The sequence below is a fragment of the Malus sylvestris genome, chromosome 13, assembly GCF_916048215.2.
Source record: "Malus sylvestris chromosome 13, drMalSylv7.2, whole genome shotgun sequence".
NCBI lineage: Eukaryota > Viridiplantae > Streptophyta > Magnoliopsida > Rosales > Rosaceae > Malus > Malus sylvestris.
This window is the reverse complement of record NC_062272.1, coordinates 35680659-35702585: the sequence shown is the minus strand read 5'-3', so window position 1 is coordinate 35702585 and position 21927 is coordinate 35680659.

Below are 21927 nucleotides of genomic sequence, written 5' to 3'. Positions count from 1 at the left end.
TAGAGTATCGAGTCGTTCGGGGTAGTGAGAACTAGGCTTGCCCCCGATCCTTGATGGTTAGATGATCCATCGACTTGCAAATGCCAAAAACCTCCATCAGGTAAGACAGGTATAGCCATGGAGTGCTCAACTGCCTTGGGGGCGCTTTCGAGTTATGTTGCTGCATCCTTTAGGCTTGAGGTGAATTCTGCTATAAAGTCCGCCAATGTTTGGGCTTTTATTGCTGTGCAGGGTTGGTATGTTCGATCATATTGACCAAGTTCCAACACCCACTTCATTACTCATTGAGAAGCGTCTGGGCTGTGCAAAATTGGTCGCAGTGGGTATTGGGTCATGACGATGACCAGATGCCCCTGAAAGTAAGGTTTGAGCTTCCGAGCTGCAATAACTAGCACCAAAATTAGTTTTTCGATCTTTGGGTATCTGGTTTCAGCATCGAGGTGAGCTTTGGATGTGTAGAATACAGGTAGTTGGGCCCCCAGCTCTTATCGTATGAAGGCAGAGCTCACTGTTACTTTTGATATCGCTAGATAGATATATAGGTTCTCTGCCACTTCCGACTTGGATAATAGCGGAGTTGATGTTAAGTACTGCTTCAGGTCCTAAAATGCTTTCTCACACTCATCATCCCACATGTCCTTCTACGCCTTTTTCATTGCCTTGAAAAAAGGCTTGCATTGGTCAGTAGATCGCAAAAGGAAGCGATTGAGTGCAGTCGCTCATTCGGTCAGACTTTAGATCTCCTTCTGAGTTGTGGGCGATTTCATGTCCAAGACTGCTTTGATCTTCCTTGGATGAGCTTTAATTTCTCATTGGGTTACAAGGTACCCTAAGAATCGGCACGAGGAGACACCCAGTGTGCATTTGGCTGGGTTGAGCTTCATGTTGTACTCTCGAAGAATGGCAAAAGTTTCTACCAAGTTACAAATGTGGTCTGACCGCTGCTTACCTTTCACCATGATGTCGTCAACGTAGACTTCCATGGTGACTCTGATCTGCTTCTTGAACATCGTGTTTACAAGTCGTTGGTAGGTTGCTCCTACATTCTTGAGGCCAAAGGGCATAACCTTATAGCAGTATGTACCTCATTCGATCACGAATGCAGTCTTTTCTTTGTCAGGCTTATGCATGGCAATGTGATTGTGGCCTGAGTACACGTCCAAGAAGCTGAGCAGCTGGTTCCCAGTTGTTAAGTCAATAAGAAGGTCGATTCGGGGAACTGGGTAATTATCTTTAGTGCATGCCTTGTTAAGGTCGGTGTAATCCACGCCCTTCTCTTTTTTCATCACTAGCACGATGTTGGATAGCCATGCTGAATATGCCACTTCCTCAATGAACCCAGCCTCCAGTATCTTGTTGATTTCCACCTTAATAATCGATACTCGCTCGGGTGCGAAATGCCACCTATTTTGAATCACAGATTTGGTAGCGGGATCGACGTGCAGCTTGTGATAGGTTATCGTTGGATCAATGTGGGCATGTCAGAGGGTGAACATGCGAAGACATCGCGATTCTCCCTAAGGAAAGCCGTGAGCTCTTCCTTTTTTATTGGGCTCGACGTGAACCGATTTTAGCCGTCATTTCTGACTGGTGGGGGTCAATAATGATGTTTTCGGTGTCTTCTTTGGGTTTCCATGATGATTCAACTCCTAGGGCATTGTCGACCATAACACCATGTTCTTGACCTGCCTATTGTAATTGCTATTTGTCGGAAGTAGAGTCGTCTTCTGCACGGTAGCTGTTATTACTGGGGTGAAAGATTTCTTTTTTTGACTCCTTGAGAACTTGTACAGTGCATCGCCTGGTCACCTTTGATTTCTCCTACTGTTCATCCGGGAATGCAAAATTGGATCTTCTGATACTCAATCGATTTCACAGCTCCAATCTTCACCAGCCATGGACGGCCCAATATCCTATTATAGAGAGATGGGTTGCTGACGATCATGAAGGTCTGCGATGAAACAACCGATGGCCTGTTTACGTCGAGTGTGATAATGCCAATGGTGGTTGAGGTGAGTTCGTTGAATCTGGTCAATGCCTCTGTTTTACGTTAGATTGTGCTTTCCAGGCCCATCTTCTGGATGACTGACAATTATAGGAGGTTGATTAAGCTGCCGTTGTCCACCATGATTCTGTCACCGATGGCGTGGACCAATTGTACAGAAATTACCAGGGCGTCGTCGTGGGGAAAGTCTACTCCCTCAGTGTCCTGCTCGATGAAACCGATAATTGGTCCAGGTACAACATCTATGGCTTTAACCTAATTGACCAATCTCACCTGCTGGATCTTCCTCTTCTTGGAGTTATTGGTGGTCCTCAGATGTTCAGATTGGGCAAAGATTTCGTTGATTCAGATTATCTTGGTTGGGGATTCGGCATCGGCATCTACTTCTCGCCTTGGGCGGGCAGCTGGTCTGTTGACATACTGGTCGCACTCGCCTTCTTTCACGAGCTACTCAAGGTAGCGCTTCCATGTGGTGCAATTATTGGTTGCATGCCTAGGACCCTTGTGGAATGCACCGTATCTGGTCTGGTCCATCTTGGAGATGTCGAACTTTAAAGGCGGTGGCGGCTTGAACCATGGCTTGTGTTGGAAATGTGCCCTAAAACCAATCATATCATGATACTTTACGGACATTTCACAAGTTAAACTAATGTAGTTTAAATATAAAGGGCAAAGATTATTGTTTTAAGCCGTCTCATATAAATGTTATATGCTTAAACGATAAGTCCAAGGAATATATGATTGGGAGAATGCAATCTAAAGAAGTTAGATTCATGAGACCATTCTTTCGTATACATATCCTAAATGTTCCTGATCATAGGATTGCCAATTGGGCATTGACAGTCCGTTAAGATCAGTACGTGTTGTGTCTTCTCTCAGGGAGAGTGACTAGTCTCGAGTCATTGGTGTGTGTGACATCAAGACAAGTACGTAGGTGCACAATAGAGAATGAGTTCACTGAACACGATCAACGAAGAGTTCTCATATTCATGTCACATGAGAACTCATGGTTGGGATAATGCAAAGTAATCCTTTGACCTGAGGCATCATAGTTGTCTTGTGGTTAGGTCCTTGATCTTTGATTATGTCAAAGTCACTCCATTCGAGGGTGTCCACGGCATAGTTGGGGTTAAGCCACTTAGCCATGGAGGCAAGTGAATGCGCAACAAGGGATCTCTAACCTTCAAACTGTTTGAGGGAGAATACTCTATGATATGATTTAGAATCTCTGGCCAAAGTATGAATGAGATTTAGGAAGTCGTTCCAAATCACATTCAAGGTAATCATATAAGCACACGAATCACATTGGATAGTAGACATGAATAAACTATCAGACCAAACAATGTGGTCAAGAGTATTGTATTAGAGAAAGACTGTATTGCATTTGTAATCCTAAACTGAATAGGTTCTCCACCTCTTTTGATTAGCTTGGGTAACCATGATATGCTGCTAGGTGTCACTCATGGTTTGTGGAAGCCCTAAACGTGTATAATCACTAAAGGGAGAATTGAAAGTAAGTTTCAATTCACAATCGATTTGAAATGGTTTTAATCGCCCACTGCCTCGCTAAAAGGAACCTAATGGATCGTACACCGAGTAAGGTAGAGATTGAAGAAAAATCGGAGATGAGTAAGAATAATTAAATGGTTTAATTATTTATGGCAAGGATTAATTAATATGTTAATTAATCAAACGAATAAGTTCGTTAAAGACCTCGGGATAGTTTTGGACCTTAAGGCCCAATGGGCTTCAAACGTCAAGTCCATTGACTTAAGTTGTATGACAACTTAATGAATAATGATTCACAAAGGCCCAAACAGCCCAATGAATCCCTATGGCCGGCCATGTAGAGATGGAGTGAGTTTTGGACTTATTTACAAGTTTGCCACTCCAATGAATTAAGGTATAAATATGACTTTATAGCCAAAATTCATTTAGCGTTTTCTTTTGGGGAAAGGATGAGAACATAAGCTCTCCTTTCTTTCTAAAGAGGCCGGCCCCCTTGGAGGGATTAGCTAGCAATCCAACTCCTCCAAGGTCACTCATTTCTTCTCCAATCTAACCTTGGTGTAGAGACTTAGAGGTTCTCAATTTTGGGAACTTAGAGAACCATTTCATCCATCCAAATCCATGGATCTAAGAAGCAAGGAATGAAGGCCCTCTCCTTGGGTGATTAGCCTTTGCTTATGCAAAGAGGAATCTACAAAGGTATAAATTTCTCAACTCACTTTGATTTGAGTTGAGTCTTGGTTCACCAATCTACTAGGCTTTGAATTTCATGGTTAATGTTTTGTTTTTAAGTGCATGCAAGCATGATTCCGCCTTTAATGGTTAATTGCATGCTTATAGATGTTGCTTAAATGAACATGTTTTTCACAAATCATCCTTCAGCTTGTACGTGAGGTCGCGAAGGATTTGGCTAATCGGGACTGAGAACCTAGTGTACGTCTTGGGCGCTACGCCTACTTTTGTTGGGAATCGGTCCTTTCGTCTATCTCCTGGCTTGCTTTTGATGTTGAGCGGTTTACCATTCACCTTCTTCTGAGTCAGTTCTAAAGGGAAATAATGAGATTTATGTGGGATTTCTAGTGACTAGCATGCATATACAATTCAAAATTCATATACATACGCAACGGAAGCATATTATCACATAATATTAAAGCTATAGCCATGCAAATCCCCTTCAAGAAGCATAGGTATATATAAGATGCATCAAAACATTTTATTGAAGAACAAAGTGTAGGAGTAGATTTATACCTCTTGATCTAGACTTAAGACCAAGGATAGACCACCTCCCAGCCCTTTGTTGTTGGAACTCCTTGAGCCTAGCCTCCCTCCTTGCTTCCTCCACTTAGCTAGAATGAGTGCTCCTTGGTTCTCCTTTAGTCTCCAAGATTGAAGACCTCTAAAGATCCACACCCACTAGTGTAGTGAGATGGATGGAGGAATAACCAAAGGGAGATAAGATGATTAGCTAAGTCTCCCCTTTAGTGGCCGGCCTATTGTGTTTGAGAGAGAGAGATATGTTTTCTCCTTTTGTTAAATCAACACACAAAAACCCTTATGAAACTTTTCACTATAAAGTTCCTTTTATAACATAAAGAAACAAGTCAACAACTTGACTTTCTCTCTCCCTCTCTTTGGCCGGCCCTTTGTGTTTTGTTTTGGGCTTTGGGCTTTTATCATTTCAAGTCATCCTATGCTTGAATAAAAGCCCATTGGGTTTAGGCTCAATGGACCCAAATAAACCCGAACTTTTCTTTAAGCCCAAAACAATCTTTTATCGCTTTTATGATTTCTTTAGACTTTCTAATTAATCACAACACTTAATTAATCCAATTAATTATTTCCATCATCCATTAGTTGTCTCACTACAAGAGTGTATCGGTGTACAATCATTTTAGGTTCTAATTAGCAAGGCAGTGAGGTGATTGGCACCAATCTAATTGATTATATTTAATCCAATCACTTAGTGAATTAAAACTTACTTTTAATTCTCCTTCTTCTTTGACGACTACTTATTTAATCATCTAGAAGAACTCACAAGCCATGAGTGACATCTAACCATATATCATGGCTACCCAAGCTAATGTAGAATTTGTTCGGAGAACCTATTCAGTTGGAATTACAATGTAATTCGATCCTTCTCTAAACAATACTCTCAATCACACTATTAGGGTATGGATATATTATGTTAAACCCCTAATGTGATTATTCCATGTTATATGATTCAATTGAGTCGTATAGGAACGCTTTCCTTTATTACGCTCGATACTTCGGCCGAAGATTCCCCAATCATATCTTAGAGTATTCAACCTCTGATAATGAGGATTAGAGATCCCTTGTTGCGCATTTACTTGCCTCCATGGCGAAGTGGCTTAACCCCAACTATGCCGTGGACACCCGCGGATGGAGTGACTTTGACATAATCAAAGATTAAGGACCTAACCACAAGACAACTATGATGCCTCAGGTCAAAGGACTACTTACATTATTCCAACCATTAGAGTTACTTGGTTGACATGTGAGTAGACCTCCATGCAAGTACTCTCGTTCGATTGTGTTCAGTGAACTCATTCCCTTAATGAGCACCTACATACCTGTCTTACTTTCACTACATGAATGGGATGAGACTTTCCATCCTTCCAATTGAAGGGGACATAGTATGTACTGGTCTTTGCATTGTCAGTATCCCTCTGACAATCATATGACCAGGAACCTTTTTGGACATGATGGTTATGTGAAGAAGGTCTCTGTAGTCTAACACCATTAGATTACTTCTTCCATCGATCCATTGTCCATGGATTCACTATTTCGGACATATATCGTTTATTGAGATAGTCCTAATTAGTATCTTTGCATTTTGATGTATAAGAGTCATCTATACACGCATTCATTGTCCTGAAAGGTTTCTTCCAAAGATTGACTTTCAGGGCATATTTCCTACAAGTTCCACGACTCTGCATGGCTGCTCAGGCGGCTTCTAGGAGCGCTTTTCCTCATCCTAGAAGGAGTGCTTTTTCTGCCAAAGCATAAGAGTTTGCCAGGGACATGTTTTCGCCCATAATCAATTTTTTGAAAAGCGAGTGATCTGTTGGGAGCCCCTTTCGAAAAGCTAAACATGTGCTGGAATCCACACATTCAACGATCTTTGCCTTCTCTGTCTTGAATCTCTTGACATAAGTGCGGAGTGACTCATTTGGGTCATTTTTCATGCTGAAAAGGTGGTCAGATCTCTTCTTAATCGAACGGTAGGACAAATATTCCTTAGTAAAAACCAAGGAAAGTTCATCGAAGTTTCGGATTGAACATGGCAACAGGGTGTGGAACTAGTCTTGCACCTCACCTTGTAGCGTCATAGCAAAGATCTTGCTGTTGGAAATGTGCCCTAAATCCAATCATATGATGATACTTTACGGACATTTCACATGTTAAACTAATCTAGTTTAACTATAAAAGGCAAAGATTATTGTTTGAGCCGTCTCATATAAATGTTATATGCTTAAACGATAAAGTCCAAGGAATATGTGATTGGGAGAATGTAATCTAATGAAGTTAGATTCATGAGACCATTCTTTCGTAGACACATCCTAAATGTTCCTGATCATAGGATTGCCAATTGGGCATTGACAGTCCGTCAAGATCGGTACGTGCTATGTCTTCTCTCAGGGAGAGTGACTAGTCTCGAGTCATTGGTGTGTGTGACATCAAGACAAGTACGTAGGTGCTCAGTAGAGAATGAGTTCACTGAACGCGATCAACGAAGAGTTCTCATACTCATGTCACATGAGAACTCATGGTTGGGATAATGCAAAGTAGTCCTTTGACCTGAGGCATCACAGTTGTCTTGTGGTTAAGTCCTTGATCTTTGATTATGTCAAACGTCATTCCATTGGAGTGTCCACGGCATCGTTGGGGTTAAGCCACTTAGTCATGGAGGCAAGTGAATGCGCAACAAGGGATCTCTAACCTTCAAACTGTTTGAGGGAGAATACTCTATGATATGATTAAGAATCTTTGGCCAAAGTATGAATGAGATTTAGGAAAACGTTCCAAATCACATTCAAGGTAATCATATAAGCACACGAATCACATTGGATAGTAGACATGAATAAATAAACTATCAAACCAAACAATGTGGTCAAGAGTATTGTATTAGAGAAAGACCGTATTGCATTTGTAATCCCAAACTGAATAGGTTTTCTCTACCTCTTCTGATTAGCTTGGGTAACCATGATATGCTGCAAGGTGTCACTCATGGTTTGTGGAAGCCCTAAATGTGTGTAATCACTAAAGGGAGAATTGAAAGTAAGTTTCAATTCACAATCGATGTAAAATGGTTTTAATCGCCCACTGCCTCGCTAAAAGGAACCTAATGGATCGCACACCGTGTAAGGAGGAGATTGAAGAAACAATGGAGATGAGTAAGAATGATTAAATGGTTTAATCATTTATTTATGGCAAGGATTAATTAATATGTTAATTAATCAAACGAATAAGTTCGTTAAAGACCTCGGGATAGTTTTGGACCTTAAGGCCCAATGGGCTTCGAACATCAAGCCCATTAACTTAAGTTGTATGACAACTTAATGAATAATGATTCACAAAGGCCCAAACAACCCAAAAATACCCCAAGGCCGGCCATGATGTTTAGGGTAGTGAACTTGGACTTATTTACAAGTTTGCCACTCAAATGAATAACGGTATAAATATGACTTTATAACCAAAATTCATTAGGGTTTGTTTTGGAGAAAATTGGTGAGAACTTGTCTCTCCATTTCTCTCTAAAGAGCCCGGCCACCTTGGGGGTGCATCTTGCAATCCCACTACTCTAAGGTCACTCATTTCTTCTCCAATCTCTCCTTGGTGAAGAGACTTAGAGGTTCTCAATTTTGGGAACTTGGAGAAACCTATTCTTCCATCCAAATCCATAGGTTTTAGATGCAAGGAATGAAGGCCCTCTCTTTGGGTGATTAGCCTTTGCTTATGCAAAGAGGAATCTACAAAGGTATAAATCTCAACTCACTTTGTTTTGAGTTGATTAATGGTTCACCAATCTACTAGGCTTTGAATTTCTTGGTTAATGTTTTGTTTTTGAATGCATGCAAGCATGATTCCGCCTTTTAATTGTTATTAGCATGCTATAGATGTTATTCAAATGAACATGTTTTCGAAAAATATTCCCTTCACTTGCACATGAAAGCGTCATTGTTGGCGTAGAAGGTCATGGCACCTCGGTAGTGCATCAAGTGTCTGTCCAGATCTTCATCTCCCATAAACAAGATGAAATGTTGCAGGTTGAACTTCCATGGTGGTTCCGTCCGCTTAATCTCGTCTATGAATGGTGACCTGCTCAGGTTGGCCATATCTCTACGCAGGGCATCATCAGTAGTGTTAATGCGCTTGAATCCACGCAGCTGTACTGCTACGAGACTTTGTACTTCCTTCTAGATTTGCACCTAGTAGGGCAGTGGAACCTCCAGCTGCCCCCGGTGTTGTCCTGTCGGTTCATGTTGCTATTCGTCACATCTTGCTCTTCTGTGCCGTGGCTGCGGTGCACGTGGTTCACCTTGTGCTGCTTGTCGTCGCTCTGGGTATAGGTGCCAGTGGAACTTGAGCTAGACTGCTCACGTGCTTTTGTTTAGGTGTCATGCGGTTGCCTACTACGTTGCCTCGTATGAGGATCTCATTGCTGGCCTAGCCTCATGTGGACACTTCTCCCGGAATGTCTTAAGTGCTTGTTGGAGTGTTTAACCAACCTCGAATGCACACTGACTCATAAGACGAGTCGGGAATGAACGCTTCTCTACGTATTTAGGCTGGAGAAGACATTTCCCCAAGGGCCTAAACGAAAGTGTACATTACTCGAACGCTCGATTCGTGGCTGGCTAAGTGGCTCTTTGCTAGGACGTTGCTAGAATGAGTCATGTTTTTCTGCCTTTGTCTTGCTTCGGGACACCTCGTCTAGGGGGCGCTGCATCTCGATACACTCGAGGATTTGGTTCACCAAGATAGTCTGCTGCGCGAGGGCGTTTGTCAAATTAGCAACCTGCCGGGGCAGATGGTGCTCTTCATTTGGATTGGAGGAGTTCAGACGATGGGCGTCTCTATGTGTGGTGGAAGTATAGTAGATCGCGAGTTCAAAGCTTGAGTTCAGAGCAGGAATTCCTCATATATGCATGGTCATGAGCTCTCCTGGCTGTTGGACTACCACATCCTGGCCTGCTGGCTGCGTGGCTTGGGCTTGGGCCTGCTGAGCTACTTGGTTGGCTGCAGCTGCCTAACTCTGGGCTTAGGTTCGGGCCTGTTGTGCAACAAGGCCTGCCATTGTATTGGGTCGAGCCTCTTGCCCAGGGCCTGTTGTGGCAGCTGCCAAGTTTGAGGCCTCCTGTCCAAGAGCTTGGAAGTGGACCTAGGCCTTCTACCTAGGCTTTGGTGGGGTTTAGTGGAAGTGGTGCCATGGCCTGGTGACCTTGCCGTGGCTTCTGGGTCACGGTGGTAATGATGGTGGCGCGGCTTCGTGGTGGTGGGGCTCCTCATGCCGTCATCTTAAGCCTTGAGGACCTCCGTCGTGAGGCTATGTCCTGAAGGAAAAATTTTGTCCTAGCTAAGAACAAGTAAGAACATTTGAATACATATGCAAACTATTAACACATTAAAGTAGGCATGCATTCAAAAATAATTCATAAAACCCATGACTTTCAAAGCCTAGTGAATGGTGAACCAAAAGACTCTTTAACAACATTAAAGAGAATGAAGAATTTAAATATTCTTTACCCTTGAAGCTCATCCTTGTTTACACAAGGGATTCACCCAAGTGGAGGGCCTTCAAGTCACCTCCAAGCTCCTTGGATCTTGCTTGTGATTTCCTTCTCCTTTTGTGCTCCTTTGGTCCTTGAGGATGTGAGGAAAGGATCTCCAAAACACCAAAGGTTTGGTGTCTCTAAGTCTCCACACCAAGGGTGAGGTGTGAAGATGAAATGGATGACTTAGAGAAGAAAAGATTGCTAGATAAATCTCCTCTAAGTAGCCGGCCTCCTTGTTTAAAAAGAGAGAATAGGTTTCACCTCTTTTCTACAAGAAAAACCATAATGAGAAAAATAGCTATAAAGTTGCTTTTATAACACTTTTCTTAGGTGAGTGGCAAACTTGCAATTAAGCAAACCTTCACCCTCTCCTCACCATGGCCGGCCTATTTGTTGTGATTGGGCTTATTGCCCTTTTTTTTTTAGTTGTCATACAACTTAAACATAATGGGCCTTGTGGACCAAAACACTTTTGGGCCCCGAAACCCAAAACCAACTTAAAAGCCCAATACGAACCTTTCGTAAAATTAATTAACTAATTAATTAATCTTGACCATTCTTCAATTAAACCATTTAATTGCATATCCATTTCATTTAATTTCTTCACTTTCATCCTTACTCGGTGTACGATCCATTAGGTTCCATTTAGCGAGGTAGTGGGCGATTGTTACTCTTAACGATTGATTGTGAATTGAAACCACATTTCAATTGTCCCTTAAAATTAGTGTTTGCTAATCATCAAGGCTTCCACAAACCATGAGTGACACCTAGCAGCATGTCATGGTTACCCAAGCTAAGTAGAATTGGTTGGAGAACCTATCCAGTTACAACTACAATGCAATACGGTCCTTCTCTAATACAATACTCTTAATCACATTGTTTAAGTGATAGTTTGTTTCATGTCTACTATCCAATGTGATACATCTCCATATGATTCTTTTGAATAAGATTTGGAACAAACTTCCTAAGTCATATTCATATGCTTTGGCCAAAGACTCTTGAATCACATCTTAGAGTATTCTCCTTCCACCATGGAAGGTTAGAGATCCCTTGTTGTGCATTCATATGCCTACATGACTAGATAGTTTGACCCCAACAATGCCGTGGACACTCCAATGGAATGCCTTTGACATGATCAAAGGTCAAGGACCTAACCATTAGACATCTATGATGCCTCAGGTCAAAGGACTACTTTGCATATTGCAACTATCGAGTTCTTACATGACATGTATGTTCGAACTCTCTTTTGATCGTGATTCAGTGTACTCGATTACTCTTTCGAGCACCTATGTGTTTGTCTTAGTGTCCAACACTAAATGACTTGAGACTAGTCATACTCACGCTTGAGTCGACATAACACATACTAACCTTAGCGGATTGTCAATGCCCAATTGGCAATCCTATGGCTAGGAACGTTTTAGGAATGAACATAAGAGAAAGGTCTCGATAATCTAACCTACTTAAATCACTTGTCTCTTAGATCAAATACATCCCTTGGATTCCCTTATTGCTTAAGCACATGATACAATAAATAGTGATTAACAATAAGCTTTGCTCTTCATTAAACATATAAAAGTTTAATACAATAAGTATTCCAAAAGCTATTACATCAAATGAGTGGCTTTGTGGGCATACTTCCAACATGTCCTCCTTTCCACTTTCCAGTCCAAATCATTCCATGTACGAGGTTCTGTTCATCGTAGTTTCTGAATTTCCTACCACTGTATCCTTTCTCCAGGGATTGATCAAGAAATTTTTCTAAGAAAAATTAATTGATACGACATGTGAGAAATTCAACGTAACAGAAAATTCAAGAAACTAATGCGAGAGACTTCTTCAAGTATTTTGAATCAGCTCTCAATGAAAGCACCAATTTGTGGATGCAAATTTCCGCCGTCTTTAGTCTTGACGAAAATGCACCTACAAAACAATTAACACCTTTTATTAGAGACGTAAGCCTCACGCGCCCACGAGGTGGGGGGGTTAGGTCAACGGATCTCTGATGCCTAAGTTTCTCTGAGAGAGTATAGTGTTTTGAGGCTTTTTAGGGTTGTCAAAAGCCTTGAAAATTTCGTAGAATATGGGGTATTTATAGGGCTAAGGCTGGCCATTTAGGGTTTTAATGGAGAAATATTCTCTAAATATTCCTAAGATATTTAATAGGAGATATTATCTTGAGATAATAGGGTAATAATCCTTAATTGATTTTGTTGATGCACAAAACCGGCGGTCTTGGAACAACATAAATCCGACCGTGAATCTGCAAGAAAGTAAATAACACAAGATGTATCGTGGTTTACCCCAAGGTTTGGGCTACGTCCACACTGATATTGTATCTCTCTGAGAGGTGAGGGGAGTGAGGGCGAGAGCTTCTGAGGGTGAGAGAACTCTTCCCATGGCCTAAGAAATGGCCTTCTCTAATTGTGAGGGTGAGGAGTCCTTTTATAGAATAAGGGCTCCTCACTTATTACATATTTGCCCCTTCCTTTATTACATAATTACATTTAAGTCCCCCGAGTATTTGTACAAGATCTAAATACGGAGGCCCTAAGTATGGTACAAACAGTAGTCCCCCAAGTCTTCAGTCAAGAGAGTCTTTTGGCTGGAGACTTGAAATTTAGTCCATGTGTGGGCCGAAGTAACTAGATGTCGTCTAGGACTGATACTCGATATGAGGCGGTGCTCAATCTGAAATGATGCTCAACTAGAAGTAGCACATGTTGCGAGGCTGCTCGGCTTGTGGCTATGCCAGAGGGAGGGTGGTATGGTGATGACGTTACATAGAGGTTGGTGCATGGGGAGAGAGGCAAGGGCAACGAGGTAGTAAAGGTTGCCACGTCGCTTACCCACACCAATCGTCTCTTTTGAAACCAAGCCCTGCAAAATACACCAAGACAAAAAAAAATCACGGAACAAGATAAACCGTTTGTAAGCTTACCAACCAATAAAAGGTCCACTTTAAAATTATGGACACATTAAAGACCTTTCAAATCAATCGAGGAATTTAAGCAAAGAGTGCCAGTTAAAGTAATTGGAGCCATGGCACCACTAGGCAACGAAACAGGCGGCAAAAGTGAACCAGACTTTTGAATCTTATACATCATGTTTATTAGCAGTTCATAGAGAACTACAAATGGGAATCATTGTAGGCATCGTCAAACAAGCCAAGCAATATATGTTAACTGCCCATTGCAAATGTTCTTAAGTATGAAAGTTGAAGAATAAAGTAATTTATTATAATTGATGGGGAGCCATGGAAAAACCATTAAACTGATACAAATGTGTGTTCGCCCTAAATTAGGATCATATGTTCCGAATGCCATGAGTGTGGAGCCAAAAATAATCCCAAAAATTCTAGAGGTCACATGAGGACTTTTGTTCAAGGAGGACAAGATTGCCCTCAATAAATGGACAAGCTTCTCAGATTCTCCCACGCGCAGCTCACAATCCTGGAGGTCTCATCAGTTGAACACAACTGCCCACAGCTCACTTGCCCATGGCAAGGAATTAAAGATAAGGATTAATTACCCAAATTCTATCTTTAATACATTCCTAATTGAAGATTGACTCCAATCAAGTAAGTAATCGTAATTTAAATAGGTTGATGCACAAAACCGGTGGTCTTGGAACAACGTAAATCCGACCGTGAATTTGCAAGAAAGTAAATAACATAAGATGTATCGTGGTTCACCCCAAGGTTTGGGCTACGTCCACACTGATATTGTAATTCTCATAAAGGTGAGGGGAGTGAGTGAGAGAGCTTCTAAGGGTGAGAGAACTCTTCCCATGGCCTAAGAAATGGCCTTCTCTAATTGTGAGGGTGAGGAGTCCTTTTATAGAATAAGGGCTCCTCACCTATTCCATATTTGCCCTTTCCTTTATTACATAATTATATTTAAGTCCCCCGAGTATTTGTACGAGATCTAAATACGGAGGCCCTAAGTATGGTACAAACAGTAGTCCCCCAAGTCTTCAGTCAAGAGAGTCTTTTGGCTGGAGAATTGAAATTCAGTCCATGTGTGGGCCAAAGTAACTAGATGTCGTCTAGGATTGATACTCGATATGAGGCGGTGCTCAATCTAAAATAATGCTCAACTAGAAGTAGCACATGTTGCGAGGCTGCTTGACTTGTGGCTTATGTTGCCTTGGTTGGCTCGGCTTGTGGCGTTAAAGGTGAGGGAGTCCCTTTTATAAAATAAGGGTTTGCTCCTCAATACATAAATGATGGGCTAGAGTTAATGCTCGCGGCGAGGCGGTTGCTTAGTAGGCGGCGATGCTCTCTAATGAAAGTGAGGGAGTCTCTTTTATAAAATAAGGGCTCGCTCCTCAGTACATGAAGAATGGGTGCTCTCTAATGAAAGTGAGGGAGTCCCTTTTATAGAATAAGGGCTCACTACTCAGTACATAAATAATGGGCTAAGTCCCCCAAGTATTTTTCATGAGGCCCAGTTGAGGCCCAATATATGGTGTATAGTGTAGTCCCCCAAGTCTTCGGTCAATAGAGTCTGTTTCCTGGAAACTTCAAATTGAATCCATGTATGGGCCAAAGTGGCGGTTGTTCGGACTCGGTATTTGTATACCCTGCACTGAAGCTTTGTAGGTGAAGCTTTGCAAGTTGAAGCTTTGAAGCTAGAGCTCTATAAATGAAGCTTTTGAAGCTAGAGCTCTGTAAATGAAGCTTTTGAAGCTAGAGCTCTGTAAATGAAGTTTTTTGAAGCTGTGGCTCTGATACCACTAGAAGGGAAAATAAAGAGATTTCATGTGGGATTTCTAGTGACTAGCATGCATATACAATTCAAAATTTATATTTGAAAGCAACGGAAGCATGTTATCAAATAATATCAAAGCTATAGTCATGCAAATCCCCTTCAAGATGCATAGGTTTATGTATGATGTATCAAAAACAATTTATTGAAGAACAAAGTGTAGGAGTAGTTTTATACCTCTTGATCTAGACTTTAGACCAAGGATGGACCACCTCCAAGCCCTTTGTTGTTGGAACTCCTTGAGCCTAGCCTCCCTCCTTGCCTCCTCCACTTTGTTAGAATGAGTGCTCCTTGGTTCTCCTTAAGTCTCCAAAGTTGAAGACCTCTAAAGATCCTCACCCACTAGAGTAGTGAGAAGGATGAAGGAATAACCAAAAGGGTGAGAAGATGATTAGCTAAACCCCCCTTTGGTGGCCGGCCCTTTGAGTGTTGAGAGAGATATTTTCTTTTTCTCTTTTGTTGTTTTAACACTTCAAAAAACCCTAATGAAACTTTGTGCTATAAAGTTCCTTTTATAACCAAAAAGAAACAAGTCAACATTTGACTCTCTCTCTCCCTCCTTTGGCCGGCCCCTTTAGTGTTGTTTGGGCTTTGGGCATTTATTATTTCAAGTCATCATATGCTTGAATAAAAGCCCAATGGGTTTAGGCCCAATGGGCCCAATTAGACCCGAACTTTTCTTTAAGCCCAAAACTATCTTTTATCGCTTTTATGATTTCTTTAGACATTCTAATTAATCACAACACTTAATTAATCCAATTAATTATTTCCATCATCCATTAGTTACTCACTACAAGAGTGTATTGGTGAACAATCATTTTAGGTTCTAATTAGCAAGGCAGTGAGGTGATTGGCACCAATCCAATTGATTATTTTTAATCCAATCACTTAGTGAATTAAAACTTACTTTTAATTCACCTCCTTCTTTGACGACTACATTTAATCATCTAGAAGAACTCACAAGTCATGAGTGACATCTAACCATATATCATGGCTACCCAAGTTAATGTAGAATTTGTTCGGAGAACCTATTCAGTTGGAATTACAATGTAATTCGATCCTTCTCTAAAACAATACTCTCAATCACATTACTAGGGTATGGATATATTATGTCAAACCCCTAATGTGATTATTCCTTCTTATATGATTCATTTGAGTCGTATAGGAACGCTTTCCTTTATTACGCTCGATACTTCGGCCGAAGATTCCCCAATCATATCTTAGAGTGTTCATCCTCTCTTAACGAGGATTAGAGATTCCTTGTTGCGCATTCACTTGCCTCCATGACTAAGTGGCTTAACCCCAACTATGCCGTGGACACCCGCGGATGGAGTGACTTTAACATAATCAAAGATCAAGTACCTAACCACAAGACAACTATGATGCCTCAGGTCAAAGGACTACTTACATTATTCCAACCATTAGAGTTACTTGCTTGACATGTGAGTAGACCTCCATGCAAGTATTTTCGTTCGATTGTGTTCAGTGAACTCATTCCCTTAATGAGCACCTACATACCTGTCTTAGTGTCACTACACGAATGGGACGAGACTTTCCATCCTTCCAATTGAAGCGGACATAGTATGTACCGATCTATACATTGTCAGTATCCCTCCGACAATCTTATGACCAGGAACCTTTTTGGACATGATGCTTATGTGAAGAAGGTCTCTGTAGTCTAACATCATTAGATTACTTCTTACATCGATCCATTGTCCATGGATTCACTATTTAGGACATATATCGTTTATTGAGATAGTCCTAATTAGTATCTTTGCCTTTTGATGTATAAGAGTCATCTATACACACATTCATTGTCCTGAAAGGTTTCTTCCAAAGATTGACTTTCAGGGCATATTTCCAACAATCTCCCACTTGCACTAAAGTCAATCACTAGTGTATCTCATAGATACTAGTTGAGTGAGCTTATGCTCGTAGGTTAACTTGGTTATGTATTAATCCTTTTAATTTATAAAAGGGATTTACTTATCAAATGTTTCTAAAACATTTGATGATGTCTCTTTCTTGTGTTCAAATACTTTGATGAGACCTTGATTCCATGGCTTGAGCTATCGCCCCATTACGTCGTAGTGTCCAACTAACGACCTTATGGTTTGGATTCAATCATTGGTTCTATAAGAACCCCTTCTATTCAAAACACCTTTTGAAGCAGTTTCTAAAACAATATATCGCCATATATTTCGTTTGTATACTTTATACATACTTTGCTCCAACCTTGAGACCATTGTAGTACAATACTAACAATACATTCATATGATTAGTACTTCATCCATTATGAAGTTCCATTTGTTAAAATGGGTTATTTTTCACTTTGGTTAATAACCTAAGTGAATGCAGGCTTCCAGAGTCCCACTCTGATGTTCTTTTCTTAAAGGCAATAATACTCTATCAGTTGCTATGATTCTGATCCTGGGCTATTGTAATATCTTAAAGTGACAACCCATGTCGCTTTTCACCTTTGGATATCATCTCACAAGTCCATACATGTGTCCCTTTTGTGATTTTATGACACATTCATTATAAGGGTTATGAAAGTGATTTTCTATCATATAGGAAAACACCTTCTCAAATCTTCAACATTTGAGATTTAATTTCCCCATTAAACATTCTTGAGATAGCCTTGCTATATCAATAAGTCCAATTTCAAGTCTATACTTTAAAATTGACCGTGTCACGTTTTGTCATTTTTTCGAGTAACATCTATGTTTTATCAAGTCTATCAAATAGACTTTATTCATATCTTGTTGCTCAAATTATGACATCACTCCCACTGGCCTTGTTGTAACTTAGCATTCATTCAAAAATTTAACACTTACATTTTCTTGATTTGAATGCATATTGCTCCCACTAACTTGTCTTGGATCTATTGACAATCATTAAGATCCATTAGCTTATTGATGATGTCTCAACAATTTTGGGACTATCAACAACTCTAGCTAACACAAGTTATTTAAACGAACATACATAAAAGAATTCCTTCTCAAGTAATTCCATTTGATATGTGTGACTTGTTTTATCAAGTCTATTCATTTAAATTATATGGTGTCATACACCATACTCCAAGTTTTAGTCATACTAAGACCTTTAATGTAGTCATATAAGAATTATCCAGGTCTTTAGTGGAAGCATGGCTCCTACTAAGGATATAGAAACTCAACCATTCCTTCTAGGTGGTTGATATAATTCTTTATCGAAACTACATAGAGCGTTATAGTTACAAGAGGTGCCGAATTTGGATTGTCTTGTTGTTAAACCCTATGTTGTGACTCATTTTAAAACTATTCCCTTTTGTTTCATCAAATTTGTCCATATGCTTTGTTATTAGCTTGTTCTCATAAAAGAGAATGATGGACAACTCCCAACATATAACCATTTTATGTTAGGTTGACGAAACCAACATTCAAAGACTATTCTTTAGAATGTTACACAACATAGAATTTTAACTTTTGAAGAGCTTGAGTCCTTTAACAATTAAAATTACAAACTCTTAATAATAGTCAAGTACTATTATTCTTTAAACAACTATAAACCAATCATATTCAAGTTTATATCCTTTTTCACACCTCCCACTATTTCTCATGACTCTAATGAGAAATCACTTCATACATTCAAAATGTATAAACGTGGAGTATACGGGTAGAGGGCATTGTGTAGTAGCTTTAAAACCTTTCAAGCTCGTTTGTTTCAATCTTCACTAAGTTAATGTCTCGTTATTAAGTGACTAAAGTCTTTAAACATTTTATAGATTTAGACACTTCTTTCTTGGTTTAATCACTAACACAATTGACATTTTAAAACCAATTTTAAGAATGCCTAATTAGTTGTTCAAAACTACTAATTGAATCAAGAGTGATCTTGATTATTGTGGTTTAAGTGATAACCATATAAGAAACGTTTTTCTTATTACTTATATCATTATAATGTGATCTTCCTTTTCTTCAAACCCAAAAACAAAAGTGACAAGATCTATTCTTTCTAGCTTCAAAGTGTGTGTGTGTGATTCAAAATAAAACACAAACACTTAGCCAAAAAACCCCCTTTGCCGTGCCCCCTTTTTGGAACAAAACCCCAAAATTTTGTTCTCAACTCAATCTTCATTCATGCATCCAAAACACTTTTGCATACATATCTTTTCAACTATTGATTCATATTTTTCAACATTTGAAAAACAAAAGATAAACATACTTTGAATGAAGCAATATCATGTCATACATAAAATTAAAACCCATATGCATAAAATCCAAAAGGACACATCAAACATAAACCTTTGGCTCTGATACCACTAGAAGGGAAAATAAGGAGATTTCATGTGGGATTTCTAGTGACTAGCATGCATATACAATTCAAAATTTATATACGAAAGCAACGGAAGCATGTTATCAAATAATATCAAAGCTATAGTCATGCAAATCCCCTTCAAGATGCATAGGTTTATGTATGATGCATCAAAAACAATTTATTGAAGAACAAAGTGTAGGAGTAGTTTTATACCTCTTGATCTAGACTTTAGACCAAGGATGGACCACCTCCAAGCCCTTTTTTGTTGGAACTCCTTGAGCCTAGCCTCCCTCCTTGCCTCCTCCACTTTGTTAGAATGAGTACTCCTTGGTTCTCCTTAAGTCTCCAAAGTTGAAGACCTCTAAAGATCCTCACCCACTAGAGTAGTGAGATGGATGAAGGAATAACCAAAAGGGTGAGAAGATGATTAGCTAAACCCCCCTTTGGTGGCCGGCCCTTTGAGTGTTGAGAGAGATATTTTCTTTTTCTCTTTTGTTGTTTTAACACTTCAAAAACCCTAATGAAACTATGTGCTATAAAGTTCCTTTTATAACCAAAAAGAAACAAGTCAACATTTGACTCTCTCTCTCCCTCCTTTGGCCGGCCCCTTTAGTGTTGTTTGGGCTTTGGGCTTTTATTATTTCAAGTCATCATATGCTTGAATAAAAGCCCAATGGGTTTAGGCCCAATGGGCCCAATTAGACCCGAACTTTTCTTTAAGCCCAAAACTATCTTTTATTGCTTTTATGATTTCTTTAGACATTCTAATTAATCACAACACTTAATTAATCCAATTAATTATTTCCATCATCCATTAGTTACTCACTACAAGAGTGTATTGGTGAACAATCATTTTAGGTTCTAATTAGCAAGGCAGTGAGGTGATTGGCACCAATCCAATTGATTATTTTTAATCCAATCACTTAGTGAATTAAAACTTACTTTTAATTCACCTCCTTCTTTGACGACTACATTTAATCATCTAGAAGAACTCACAAGTCATGAGTGACATCTAACCATATATCATGGCTACCCAAGTTAATGTAGAATTTGTTTAGAGAGCCTATTTAGTTGGAATTACAATGTAATTCGATCCTTCTCTAAAACAATACTCTCAATCACATTACTAGGGTATGGATATATTATGTCAAACCCCTAATGTGATTATTCCTTCTTATATGATTCATTTGAGTCGTATAGGAACGCTTTCCTTTATTACGCTCGATACTTCGGTCGAAGATTCCCGAATCATATCTTAGAGTATTCATCCTCTCTTAACGAGGATTAGAGATTCCTTGTTGCGCATTCACTTGCCTCCATGACTAAGTGGCTTAACCCAAACTATGTCGTGGACACCTGCAGATGGAGTGACTTTGACATAATCAAAGATCAAGTACCTAACCACAAGACAACTATGATGCCTCAGGTCAAAGGACTACTTACATTATTCCAACCGTTAGAGTTACTTGCTTGACATGTGAGAAGAACTCCATGCAAGTACTCTCGTTCGATTGTGTTCAGTGAACTCATTCCCTTAATGAGCACCTACATACCTATCTTAGTGTCACTACACGAATGGGACGAGACTTTCCATCCTTCCAATTGAAGCGGACATAGTATGTACCGGTCTATGCATTGTCAGTATCCCTCCGACAATCCTGTGACCAGGAACCTTTTTGGACATGATGGTTATGTGAAGAACATCATTAGATTACTTCTTACATCGATCCATTGTCCATGGATTCACTATTTAGGACATATATCGTTTATTAAGATAGTCCTAATTAGTATCTTTGCCTTTTGATGTATAAGAGTCATCTATACACACATTCATTGTCCTGAAAGGTTTCTTCCAAAGATTGACTTTCAGGGCATATTTCCAACAGAGCTTTTGTAAATGAAACTTTTGAAGCTAGAGCTTTGTAAATGAAGCTTTTGAGGCTAAAGCTCTGTAAATGAAGCTCTTGAAGCTAGAACCCTGTAAATGAAGCTTTTGAAGCTGATTGACATGAGTGATGCTCATGAATGTTTATGTTGATTGACATAGGTGATGCTCATGGATGTTGACATGAGTGATGCTCATGAATGTTAACATGATTGATGGTCATAAATGTTTATGTATGATTGACGTGAGTGATGCTCATGAAATGTTTATTTATGATTGACATGAGTAATTCTCATGTATAATTTTGGAGTACTGGGCGTACTTTTGATTACCTGGTTGGTGATAATAGCAGCAGGGTACTGAATTATTTTGGGCCTGGCTTTTTTGGGCATACAGGCCTTCGCTCTCCACATGATATTGCAGCCCATTATTTTGGGCCTTTAGTTTTTCTTTTTTTTTTTACCCTTTGATGGGGTTTATACAGATGTCTCCGAAAAATAAGAAAAATAAATCACATCATTCAAAACAAAGGTTTCGATAGTTGCAGATCGTTGGTGCGTACTGGGTTGTTGCAGATCTTTTTCAATGTGCGTATTCCAATGGCTTCTTCAAAAAAGTAGGAACATACATGATGAAAGTTTTCTTTTTCAAAAGTTGATGGCATAT